The following is a 13,347-nucleotide window of genomic DNA, read 5'->3' as shown; positions in this document are numbered from 1 at the left end:
TGCTGTAAAGCCACTAAGATGGCATCCCTAGAGAGAATAAGTGTTGAAAAGAATGGGAGACTAAAAGCCGCACAGACATTGCTGGCAGGCTCATGAAATGGCACAACCCGTTGCAGAAATGACATGCAATTTCTGTTCTAGGCATTTACTGAGAAGAACTCAAACCATGCCTGTGCACACATATTGCTAGAAAGAGGAAAAGAGGGGGGATATGGACATGGCTATTAATACCAGCTGTATTCATAACTCAGAAATGGAAACAACCCAAACATCTTTCAGTAGGTGGATGAGTAGACAAGTTTTAGTTGATGAATAGGAGAGATACACTCAGCAGCAAACAGTTGATGCAAAAGTGAGGATGAATGGGTCTCAGGATCATTGTGTTCATTAAAAGAGGGCAGCGTAGGGACTAGAGACAGGCCAACAGTTGAGGGCTCTCTGCTCTTCCAGAGGAGCTGGGTCTCACTTCCAGAACTCACCCCATGTCAGATGCTCACATCCATCTTTTTCTCCAGCTCCAAGGGATTCCATGCCCTCTTCTGGCTTCCGAGGGCTACTTTGAGAAGAAAAATAGTTCTTTCAAAATTGTTCATTTGAACACAAGGGTGGGTTGGCGGCCGTAGAAAAAATGGGGGAGCTAGAAAAAGGAGTGATCTGTGGTTCTGGTACTTTGGTTTGGGGCTGGCTGCAATGCTATCTTGCTGTGTGACCAGGGGTATGTGACTGACGTAGCCCTCTGGGCCCCTGGGTCCCCATCTCTAGGATGATAGACTGAGGAGGACCCAGACTACTTGGTTTTCAGTTATGGCACCCTGTAGATCTCCTGCTGTTTACAGCCCTCTGCTCAAAGGCCAGGCGTGTAAACCGAGTGTCAGGCCTTTGAAATACAGTGGTGTGGGAAAGGAAAAATCCCAGCAGCTAGCTTACCGTTGGACCACAGTCCTTGTGAAGTAATAAATCGTGTGCTGGCTCTCAGATTATGCCAGATTGCCTCCGGTTCTGCAAGTGCCTTTTTCAGGAATGGTTCCCATTGCCGGAAAGTGGGTGTTAATTTGTGCCTTGGCTATCTTTCAGGGCACACTCTGGCAGAACCCTGGCATCTTTTTCAAAGGATCAGCAGATGTAATGGCTTGCGAGATGGTCTCCTTGCAGGAGGACCAACTGTGCACATTGATGACCAAGTCAGAGGCCAGGCTTTACAGAGCACTCATCCTAGGCCTGTGTAGGGTTCAGGACCAAGTGGGAACACTTTGGTCATCGTGGTATAGGAAACAGATACCCAAAAGCTTGCAGGGGGTTGCATTCTTTACAAAAGGATCTGTGGGCCACTAAGACAGTTCATGTGGCATCCTGAGGAGATGTGAACAAGGGCAGGAAGGAGAGAATCCAGCAGAATGACATTTGAACTGGGTACTTTATGGTACCCAGACTCTGTGGGCATGCCTCCTCAGCTCCACACTGTATTTCTGGGATGTCACCATGAGCAGCTGCCTAGTGTTGATGGTGAGTGGCCTGATGACCTCCCCAACAACCTCAAGCTGACCATCTCTGTTCTCTCTATCAGATCACCCAGTCACAGCTCCTTTCCCCGCTCACTCTCTCTCATGTGACAAAAACTTAACATCACTCTTCTTACCCTCTAAACTCATCATAATGAGTCTTTCTGGAGCTTCAGTGTAGTGGTGTGTGTGTGTGTGTGTGTGTGTGTGTGTGTGTGTGTGTGTGTGTGTGTGTGTGTGTTTACACAGGTCTGATTTCCCCTAGTCAGCTTCAGGTGTCACTCCTCAGGAGCTACCCACCTTGTTTTGGAGCAAGGATCTTTCCCTGAACTTGGAGCACCCGGTGTCGACTAAGCTGGCTGGCTGTCACCCCCAGGAGACCCTCCCCTGTCCACTTCCCCAGTGCCGGGATCATGAGGGCACACCGCCATGCCTTGCTTTGTACGTGTGTGCTGGAGATCCAACTCAGGTCCCCATGCTTGTACAACAAGCCCTTCGCCAATTGTGCCAGCTTCCCATCCCCAGATCTGAACCACTTACTAAAAAAAAAAAAAAAAAAAAAAAAAATCCTGCCGGAGCTGTGAAGCCACTCGAGGGTCCCTAGAGGAAGACAACGCTGTAGCAGATGATGCTTCTGTTAGCTGTGAATGCTGGCAACTAGGACAGACCAGACCTTCTCTTTACTTAATTATCCAGAGACCTCGGGCGGGAAAGTGCAGGAGAAGTGGGTCTGGGAAGCCTCAGAGGAGCAGGAGGCTCTGGGAACATGCATGCTTTATTTGATTGCACAAAGTAAGCCATTCCCTGGGAGCACGAAGCTGAAAGGTTCTTGTGTTCTTTCCCCCCCCAATTCTTAAAACATTCAATTAGGCTATGGAAAATTTAGTTCCTCTAGATAATTTATACAAGACGTTGGAATACCTGGGGATCCTGCATTTGTTAGCCTTAAGCCCTAAAATATGGGTTCAGTTTTCATCAGGAAGGCCGTGTGATGAGCTGATACCTGTCCTGGACAAAGGAAGGCAATTTTCCCCAAGTGAAGTCTGCACCTGGATGGGATAATAGAGCTATCCTATCGCTAGGTAACCTTAGTACACGGTTTTCATCTTCCCATGGATCCTAGCTACTGGAACAACTGTCCCTTGAAGCTGTGTGGTAGATGTGGTGGACACAACCTCATGGGCCTCACCACACCCCAGTGATGTGATTTCCCCCTTCCTCCTTGTTTTAGTTAGAATTTGAGTCCCAGAGAGGTAAGTTGTCAAAAACCACACAGAAAATACAGATGTAAAGCCAGATGTGTCTAATCAGAGCTCCGTGGTGTTTGAACCGCACCCTCCTGTCTGTCCTTGTTCATCCAGCAATAGTCAGTGAGGATTACTGTGGGCCCAGCACTATTCTGGGCTCAAGAGATTCCACAATGAGCAATGAAAACACAATCCAAGCTGAGGATTACTTGGTAAATTGCTTGCCTTGCAAGCAGGAAGAGGGGAGTTTGAGACCCAGAACACACACACACACACACACACACACACACACACACACACACACACACACACACATTTTTTAAGGCACTTTTTTTTTTTTAAAATCCTAACACTGGAAGGAGGAGACAAGCATGTTTCTGAGACTTGCTGGCCGGTCATTGAGAGACTGACTTTTAAAAGGTAGATGGGGCTGGAGAGATGGCTCAGAGGTTAAGAGGACCTGGTTTCTATTCTCAGCACCCAGATGGTGGTTTACAACTATCTGTAACTCCAGTTCCAGGGTAACTGATACTCTTCTCTGACCTCGATGGGCACCAAGCATGTACATGGTACACATACATACACACAGGCAAAACACTCATATACATTGTGATGGCAGTTCTTGGTTGTCAGCTTGACTATGTCTAGAATGAACTAAAATCCAGATATGGAGGGTGTATCTCTGGGAGAGTGTTTGCTTGATTTGAAGTGGGTGAATCAACTTCTAGTCCTGAGCTTTAGATAGGGTGGTAGGAAGTCACGCCTTTGATCCAGATCTTGAGGCTGGAAGACACCCCTTTCATCTGGCCACACCTTCTGCTGGAAACTTATAAGGACATGGAAGAAGGAAACTCTTGCTCTTGGCCTGCTTGCTCTCACCTCGCCAGCACGTCCATCCCTTCACTAGCACTGGAGTCTGTTTCTCCAGGATTCCAGCATATACAGAAGACCAGCTGAGACACCTAGCCCTGTGGATTGAACAACTACTAGGTTCTTGAACTTTCCATTCACAGTCAGCCATTGATGGATGAGCTGGACTGCAGCCTGTAAATCATTCTAATAAATCATATATGAGAGTCATAAGTTCTGTGACTCTAGAGAACCCTGACTAATACATACATAAAATAATAAAAATAAATCTTTAAAATTATTTTAAAAGGTGAATAGCACCCGAGGAATGACACCTGAGTTGTCCGTTGACTTTTGTGTGTACTTACACACATACCCAAATGCACACATACACACATGCACACAAATAAATAAAGTAAAATCGTATATGAGTGCTGCACCAGATGTATGTTAGTGGGGTATAGTAAAGAAACTGCTGACATGATCACTCTATGGTATAGTTAAGGGGAAGATTTTTATTAGATAAGAGAGAGAGAATATCCAAAGGCATCTGGAAGAGTCCAGAGCAGAGAAAAAAAGAAGTAGACTGAGCATGGCCAGCAGACTGTACCTGGCCATGGCTATCTGCAGGTGTGGTGGTATGAATAAGAACGGCTCCCGTATTTGAATGTTTAGTGAGTGGCATTAGGAGGTGGGGCCTTGTTGGAGGAAATGTGTCACTGGGGGTAGGCTTTGAGGTTTCAAAAGCTCAGGCCAAGCCCAATGGCTCGCTCTCTTCCTGCTGCCTGCTGATCTCAATGTAGACCTCTCAGCTCCTTCTCCAGCACCATGTCTGCCTGCATTCTGCCATGCTTCCCACCATGATGATGATTGACTAAACCTCTGAAATGTAAGCAAGTCCCAATGAAATGTTTTCCTTTATAAGAGTTACTTGAGGTTCTGGGGTTAATACTTTGTGTTGGTTTTAATTCAGTGGCGCAATGTTATTCACTAAATGGTGCTGTTAACCATGCGAGAAAGACCACGAGGTATGACAAAACCCACTACAAGAGTTTTATTAAGGCCGGGCAGTAGTGGTGCACGCCTTTAATCCCAGCACTCGGGAGGCAGAGCCAGGCGGATCTCTGTGAGTTCAAGGCCAGCCTGGGCTACCAAGTGAGTTCCAGGAAAGGTGCAAAGCTACACAGAAAAAACCTGTCTCAAATAAAAAAAAAAAAAAAAGAGTTTTATTAGGAGAAGGGAGTGACAGAAGAGAATGTGACTAGGCCTGTGGAAGACACGTGTGGGGGCTGGGGGTGGAGTCTGTAACCTGCTTTTTATGCATTTCCCAGATATGCCATGCATGCGCATGGATTGCATGATCACGCTGCACACAAATTATGTGATAACATAGCAGATTACTAGGATGTAAGGCCTCTTGCTTGGCTACTGCGCATGTGCGATCATGTAGCTGTGGGAGTGGCCAGTAATTCCAACACTTCGGTGCCAAGGGAAGGAGGTTTAAAAAAATCTGTTTATCGTCCCTCTCAGTCAGAGTTGGGGGGGGGGGACTCCGAGAAGTCAGTGAGGCACAGTTAGTGGGTGAAAGTCACGGGAATCATGAGAAAAGTGTGGCTGCAGAGGACTCACTGCTGCGGTATTGGTGGCAAATGACAGGAATGGGAGCCATTTTCTCCTGAGTCTTTCCAACATCTAAGCCTTTCTTGCAGTAACTGAATTCTCACAACAACACTGTTTGTTGTGATGTAGATAAGAAGTTGGCCTCCCAGCAGATTCCTGCACCATTTGGTCTCCAGGGGGTGGTGCTACTGAGAGAGGACTGAATCCTAAGAACACTAACTTCATCTGTTGATGGAATGGGGCATCTGGCTAGAGGAAGCAGGTCATTGAGGATGTGTCTTTAAAGGGTGTATCTTGCCCTTGCTGCTTCCTGTCTCTGTCTGTCTGTCTGTCTGTCTGTCTGTCTGTCTCTCTCTCTCTTTCTCTCCTCTCCCTCCCTCTCCCTCTGACACAGTCTCCCACTACCATTATGTTCTTCCTCACCACCAACACTGGAGTCAGCCAACCACGGCCCGAAACTATGAGTCCAGATGAATCTTCCTCCTCTCAGTAATTTCTCTCATTTGCCACGGCGATGAAAAGCTGACCTGCACACAGTTAATAGGCCCATTTTACGTAGGAAAACGAGGCACAGAGTCAAGAAACGCTTGAAGCTAACAGACAGTATGGCTAGAAAGACAGACTCTTAGTTTTGGAGGCCAGAGTGGGAACGAGGGTTCCTCAGAGAGCGACGCAGAGCCACCTCACTAAAGAGGGGCCTGCTGTGGAGACTGGAGGGACAGCCGCGAGGTGGAGTGGGGTGGCAGTGAAAGAACTTGCACAGGGGTGTTCAGACTTGAGGTTCACCACCAGGAGCTGCTGAGTCCTGCAGTTCCCCTAGGGTGGCTCCAGGACCTCCTTCCTTGGAATGGTTCTCTTGGGTGGCGGCTCATGGAGCAATAATGATTTCCTCTCCGCAAGGCAGTATCGTGTCCCCTCCTATCCCACTGCCCTTGGCTCCCAAGAAAGCTCAGGTTTACACAGACCTGTTCTCTGGAATAGAAGCTGTAGCTGTGGCTAAGCCTTCCGTGTACCGGATTCTGTGCGGGCACCGGGCATGCCTGATCCTTCCAATAAACACAACCCTCCTGTGGCACAGTGGCTACCCTTTGCTTTTCTAATGGATTCCCCCAAGCTCTACACAGCTTCCATAATTTGCCCAAAGTGATTATGTAACTGTCCTGGCGGGAATGAAGATGTTCTAAAGAGAAGCTGTGCCCCTCCCTTTGACCATCACACTGTCAAAACAATGGTCCCATGAAACTGGAATTTCCCCAGGAATCTCACGCTGGGAGGAAGGAACAGGCTGAACCTGCCTGCTACCAGTCAGAGGGGGAGCTTGCGTCTTGGAAAGAGACTTCAATTGGTCCTGGCAGTGTGTCAGACCACGTGACAGGAGAGACTGGAGCGGAGACATGATAGGCAGGACCCCATCTTTACCAGAACTGCTTAGCTATGCATAGTTCTCGCCTCCTGTTTAAACCTAAACCTCATGTCAAGACCCTAAAGATGGATTTGGGGGGTCAGGTGTGGGGTGTCCATGGACTTCTTTATTAGTTCCCCTTCCCAACATCATCACGTCTAATGAACCTCCTCTCTCTGCTTTTCACGGTTACTTGTGTGTTTAACCGGCCTATGGGCATGGGTGGCTGAGCCTGGCTTGTTAGGGCTGCCTAGGCTCTGACCCTAACAAGGCTGGTCACAATTATATAATAAGTGATGGACCTGAGATTTGGCTCCTAAGAGCTGGGCACCGGAGGTTATAGACTCACGCACCTAGCTGCAAGCACTTTGGGGGGTTGCTTAAGTACTTCTCAAGAAGTCTTGGTGCACCAAAAAGAACAAAAGGCTGTTGCAACATCAGGTGAGAAGCTTGGACAAGAGCAGCCAGCATCTCTTTCTGTGACCATACTGATTCTGAAATGTTGATAGATGAAACAGCAGTGCCAGGAAAGAATCTGGAGGTACTGGCCTTGGGGGACGACAACAATGGAGAGGAAGGGGATGTCACTGGTCTCCTTCTTTTCCGCTGCTTAATCTAAAAGCCACACCATTTGAGTGTGGCTTTACCCAGGAAGCACCCCAAAGCTGTCTAGTTCTCCATTCTTTCCCTCAAACAAAACACGCGGTGAAATTATGGACGGATTCTGTCTTAGTTTCCCACAATTTTAAAGGAAATAAACACGCGGGGTAGAGTTTCCGTTCTGTTGCTAATGATAAAATACGCTGATCCCAAGTGACTTAGGCAAGAAAGGGCTTCCTTTGGCTCACAGCTCCATGCGGAGAGAGTCGGTCATGGTTAGGGAGGCATGACAACAGGGACAGGAAGCCGGCTGATCGCATCTCAGCCTCACTTCGGAAATAGAGAGCGGACAGCAAATGGGACAGTTCATAACATCTCAGTGGCTGTCCCTGTGACACATTCAAAACCGTCCTCTAAGGCTGGAGAGACAGCTCAGTGGTTTGTAAGGCACTTGCTGTGCGAGCCTAGGGACCTGGGTTTGAATCCTCTAAACCGGTATAAAAGCCAGTCATGGTAGCATACATCTGTAATCTGGGTTATCCCAAGTGAGAGGCAGAAGCAGGAGGCTTCCTAGAAGCCCAAGGCCAGCTAGCCTGTGTATACTGCAGTAAATAACACACAAATCCCCAGTCCAAACTGAGTTGAGGGCAAAGACCGACGTCTGAAGTTTTCTCTGACCTCTACAAATGCACCGTGGGATATGCATGCCTGCACACACACACACACACACACACACACACACACACACACATACACGCACGCACGCACGCACTTATACAAACAGGACATGTAACTGTCTTCTGGTTGCTTCTCAGTCTCTGTGTGTGTGTGTGTAAGCCAGGACTAGAGTTTGGATCCTCAGTACCCAAGTAAAAAAGCCAGATGATATGCTGGAAAGCTAGTTCCATGGGGGTGTAGGATGGCAAGAGTGATGAGGGAAGGCAGGTGGAGACCCCAGGCTCTTCGGCTGCTCTGACCAATGGGGAGCTACCCCAAGTGGAGACCATGGGAACCCAGAGGAGACAGAACCAGGAGAAACTTTAGGGCTGACTCTGCTTGGTGCCTGACTGGTGTGGCTCGTTAAAGAAAGACTGCATCTTAATTAGACATGTTACTGACAGCTGTGTGCTCTTGAGATGTGACAGCTACATGGGTAGGCACTAGGTGAGGAAAGGGGCCAGGTCACCCATGCAGGATAGGCCTGTGTCCTTTAGGATTTCTAGCCTTTAACATGACATTTATTATTCTCACCTTAGGAAGGTTTCTGGGAATAGCCTTTTGACCAATTGACCACGGACCTGTTTGTCAGGGTATCTGAAAAACCAAATGGTCCACACACACCTGGAAAGCACTGCTGTGTGGCTCCCTGCCCTCTGAGGAAAGAGGATGTGAGTGAGGCCCAGAAAGATGGAGAGGAGAAAAATTGAACCAGGTGGTCTGTGGAAGGCCAGGTTTCTTTCTTGAGATCTCTGCCAGCTTTGAAAAGAGCCACAGGGACCCACGCCAGCAGCTGCCACTTGCCAGAAGCCACTGCAGCCTGGCACAGAGACTCTAATTTTTATTCAGAGTCCACACAGCTGTTTGGACTTTCTTTTTTTTCTTTCTCTGGAACCTTTTCCTCAGCAGAAGTTACCACTTTGGAGTAGGTGTGACAACCAGTGTGCGACTCGGATCCCTTGGGTGGCTGACTCTCTTACCACCTTGGAGGAAGCTAAGCTGCTGAGATGCAGGGAGGCTGGGTGGGAAGGAGTGCTGTGGGTGACTAGCAATGTCTGCCGTGAGTACAGGACACAGACTAGGAGTCAGGACCTCATCTCATTCATACCCCACTCCCTTCCTTCTCCATCTATCAAAAGGGGCCGGCCACTGCCACACTAGGCCTGGACTCCCTGATCTTCAGCACACGTCCCTCATCCAGAAGGAACATCATTGATACTTAAAATAGAAACATCCTCATCGGCTTTGTAACAAAGAGTGAAAAGGACCAATAGCTAGTTTGATGGTCCAAGCCTGCAACCTCAGCAGTTCAGGAATCTGAGCCAGGGAGATTGGAAGTTCAGGGCCTGCCTGGGCTACAGCATGAATTCAAGGCTGGCCTGTGCAACTGAATGAGACTATGTCAAAGTCAAAGGAGGGTTGGGAATATAACCCAATGGGAGAGTACTTGCCTAGTCTGAGCAAGACCCCAGGCTCAATCCCCACTGCTGTCCACCCCCCAACAGCCTAGAGTTTCGGGACATTTGCTTTACATCAGGTACCATGTTACATGTTTTGTGTATAATATCTCATTAAATTCTTGAAACAGCATTAAGGGGTATGTACTGTCACTTGTCTAGTTATGGAGACGAGGAACATAGGCACAGAGATTAAATAAGTTTCCCAAGCTCACACAGCAAGGAAATGATATTACCTACGTTTGACTCAAGACAACTAAATGTGAAAACTAATGATCCTAACTGTGAGTGTGTGGACTTAACTGTACTTTTTTTTTTTTTTTTTGAGACTTTGATCGGATTTGCAAATGGAAGTTGGCAGAGGGCAAGTGCAGATGGGGAAGGTCAGTCCTGGACCCAGGGCCATCAGGGAAGTGGTCAGAAAATGCCTGTGAATGAGTTTGTGTGAACGTGTGGTAGAGAGTTGGTTACGCAGAGTTAAGTTCAGAGAGACTTCGATGTGAAGGTTTTGCGGACCAGTGGGATGCTGTTCCTAGTAGCACTCATTACTAGGAAATCAAGGAACTGATGATCATTATCCTATTCCACGGGCAGAACATCCTCACTGTTCTGTTTCACAGGACACAGACTCTGAAGTCTGCATGGCACCTCACACTAAATGCCAGGACCTACTGAGGCTTTTGAGAAGTAGAGAAATTTCCCTTGGCTCACACGTGCAGGAGAAAAACCTGGTGCTGGTCTGGGGAGGTAGCTCAGCTGACAAAGTGTTTGTCTTGCAAACAGGAGGACCTGATTTGAATTCCCAGCAGGTGTACAGGATGCTGGGCATAGTAGCTTTGAAATCCCAGCACTAGGGCAGAGAGATATACTGGGCTCACTGGCCAGCCAGCCTAGCCTCCTAAGTTCTAGGCAGGAAGAGACCCTGTCTCAAAAAAGAGAGGTGGCGTATGGAGGGTGGCTCAGCAGAGGACCCGAGTTCAGGTCCTGGTCAGGTGGCTCAAGTTGCCTATGAGTCAGCTCCAGGGGATCTATTTCCTTCCGGCTCCCTCAGACACTGCATGTGTGTGCACAAACCATGCACGGGCACACACACGTACACATAACGTTTTTTTTTAACAGAAAGGTAGGCGGGGCCTGAGGAATGATACCTGAGGCTGTCTTCCAGCCTCTACTCACGTGAGCATGAGCATATGAGCACAAAGAAAACCTCAGTGTTTGGTAAATGATACCGAAAGGCTCTGCCCTCTGGAGCATCCCTAACTACTGAAACGCTGCCCTTCCAAGTCCTTGGAGCCTTTGCGCTCTAGAGGGCCGGGGAAGTGTGTCTCATCCAGGGGCTTCTACCCTCGGCTGCCCTGCAGACTCCCTAGGACTGACCCGAGGAAGAGGAGCCCACCCTATTCAACTGCCAATGCTCCTGGATACCTTATCCAGGGTTAAAGCCTTTTCAGTGACTGGCCACTATTTCACTGTGAAAGTCTAGCTTTTCTCCCTGTAGCCCGTGACAATACCAAACGATATATTGCTACCTGCTTGAAGCGGGTTTCAATTTGTTCTGATTCATTGCCTGCCTCACAGTCCCTCTAAAATCTCAGTGTATGGACTTGACTTCCGGGTGGTTCCCAGAGAGAAGGGCGTCTGGATTCCAGGGAATGTGAGTGTCTTCAGACTCACAGAAAGCCTCCAGGATCCCTGCAAAGGTCTCCTAAGCCTTTAAGTATTTCCTCTCTTAAATCACACAACACAGCCCAGGCAGAACATTGTCAAGCCCCTCCCTCCTTGTGTGTAGACAGTCGTTTGCTCTCCTGGCTAGACAGGCTGTCCTTCTTGGCTGTCGGCTGCATTGTGCTTTTCTTGGGTTTATTTGAGTGATGTTTTTAAGGTTGTGTTTGGGGGAGGGGAGGTTTTCCCTGAAAGAAATGGTTTCTTCAGTTGGCCTTGGAAACATGAGTTTGAATCTCTTTTGGCGTGTTTATGGCCTGGATGACAGACCAGGCATGTGAAAGGAAGCGTTATCCATCACTTGTGCCAATGCTGTGGCTTTTATTTGACATCTTTCCATTTAGGTGATGCGAATCCCTAAAACCAGCCCGGTGATGTATCACCACTTAGCAGGACACACGGCTAGTCTGCCAAGCTTTGGTCTCCGGGTACAATTTATTTTTACTTCAACCTAGAATAGGTCTCTTAGTGTCTGTCGGGTGGTCGGTTGATCTGAGCAGGTTATGGGCATGGCACCCAATGAGGCACAATATGCCACGCACGATATCACATCAAGTTCACACATGTGAGAAATGGCCAGTACTAGGGGCCAAATGACCCTCAAATTATGTTGAAACTCCATCCCCAATACAATAGTGTGAAGAGGTGTAGGAGGTTTCCAAGGTAACCGGGTCACGAGGTCTCTCCTCTTCTGCCTTGTGGAACCCCAGCAACAAGGCCCCACTTTCCAAGGAGACACAGGCCCCACCAACACCAGCTGAAGCTACTTGATCTTGGCTCTGAATTATGAAAAACAAATTTTACATTTTATCAATTGGTTTTAGCACTTTTACAGATATATACATGAACTAACTTGTTTATTGAACTAATCAAGCTCTTGCTCCCATGACTGTAAGAAAAAGCATTATGGGCAGGGCAGTGAAAACAATACTTCCCAATGGCAGGGGCCACAGGATGGAGAATGTGGCAACCATGCCAAGTTCTTGTACTTTTCTGAAACTGATAATCAATGTTATACGTAATGCCCTTAGATGTACAGCTTTTGAGTATATTTGGAAATGCCTTGTCAACACACATAAAAAGCTTGCAAACCACTAGTCCATTCACAACAATATCAATAGACACTAAGAAAATCAATCAATCAATCAATCTCTCTCTCTCTTTCTCTCTCTCTCTCTCCCTCTCTCTCTCCCTCCCTCCCTCCCCATCCTCTTCCTCTCTCTCCCTTCCTAGACCCCCTCTCCAGTTATTTACCATTCTTTTCTTTAAATTTTGTGGGCTTTTTTTCCTTTCTGAGACAGGCTAGCTTCAAACTCATGGTGGCCAAGGACAGTCTTGATTCCCACTCCTCCTGCCTCCACCTGCAGAGTGCTGGGGTCACAGGCACGCACCGCTACACTCGGTGTAGGAAATGCTAGGTAGGGATCAAATCCAGGGCTTCAGACTTGCTGGACCAGCACCCTGCCAGCTGAGCTCCAGCCTCTGCCCTGAGAGATTTTGCACCCGTATAACTGTGGTTTTGTTGATTTGTGCTCCTGGGTTTGGTGCCTGCTGTAACATCTTGCCTGATATGGACTAGGTGCAAGTCTGGGGAAGAGAGCAGGGTGCTGGATTCTCCTGGTGTCTTAGTTACTTTTCTAATGCTGTGGTAAGACACCATGACCAAGGCAACTCACAGAAGAAAGCGTGGAATGACTTTTGAACACTCCAAGCCCACCCCCAGTGCACGCCTCCTCCAACCAGACCACAACAGACCCCCTAATTCTTCCCAAACAAGTTCACCAACTGAGGACCAAGTTTTGGAACATAAGAACCTTTAGGGGCCATTCTTATTCAAGCCACCACATCTGGTCTTGGGGAAACCCTCTAAGTTTCAAAAATGCTACTCACTGGAAATTTTCACAAAAGTTGAGTATGAGAGACAGCTGACTTGAAAGTTCAAAGTCGTCTTTCCAACCCTGCCACTGTCAGAGGCCATGATAGTGCATTGTCTGTGCACTGAGGTATTTTTATGAAGGATATGAGTTGTGACGCATAAGAATATCAGGAGTGCTGGGCGGTGGTGGCGCGCGAACCTTTAATCCCTGCACTTGGGAGGCAGAGGCAGGTGGATTTCTGTGAGTTTGAAACTAGCCTGGTCTACAGAGTGAGTTCCAGGACAGCCAGGGATACACAGAGCAGAGAAACCCTGTCTTGAAGGGGAGGGGAAAGAAAATCTGGAGGGCTTATTGAAG

General features: G+C 48.0%; 1 protein-coding gene across 2 annotated transcripts in view; it reads left to right on the top strand.

Moving 5' to 3' along the window:
• Positions 1–13,347, top strand: part of Thsd4 (thrombospondin type 1 domain containing 4) — a 579,159-nt gene that overhangs the window by 357,163 nt on the left and 208,649 nt on the right. The window lies entirely within an intron of this gene.

This window comes from Peromyscus maniculatus, chromosome 7, assembly GCF_049852395.1.
Source record: "Peromyscus maniculatus bairdii isolate BWxNUB_F1_BW_parent chromosome 7, HU_Pman_BW_mat_3.1, whole genome shotgun sequence".
In the NCBI taxonomy this organism is placed as follows: domain Eukaryota; kingdom Metazoa; phylum Chordata; class Mammalia; order Rodentia; family Cricetidae; genus Peromyscus; species Peromyscus maniculatus.
This window is presented reverse-complemented; position numbering and strand designations above follow the sequence as displayed.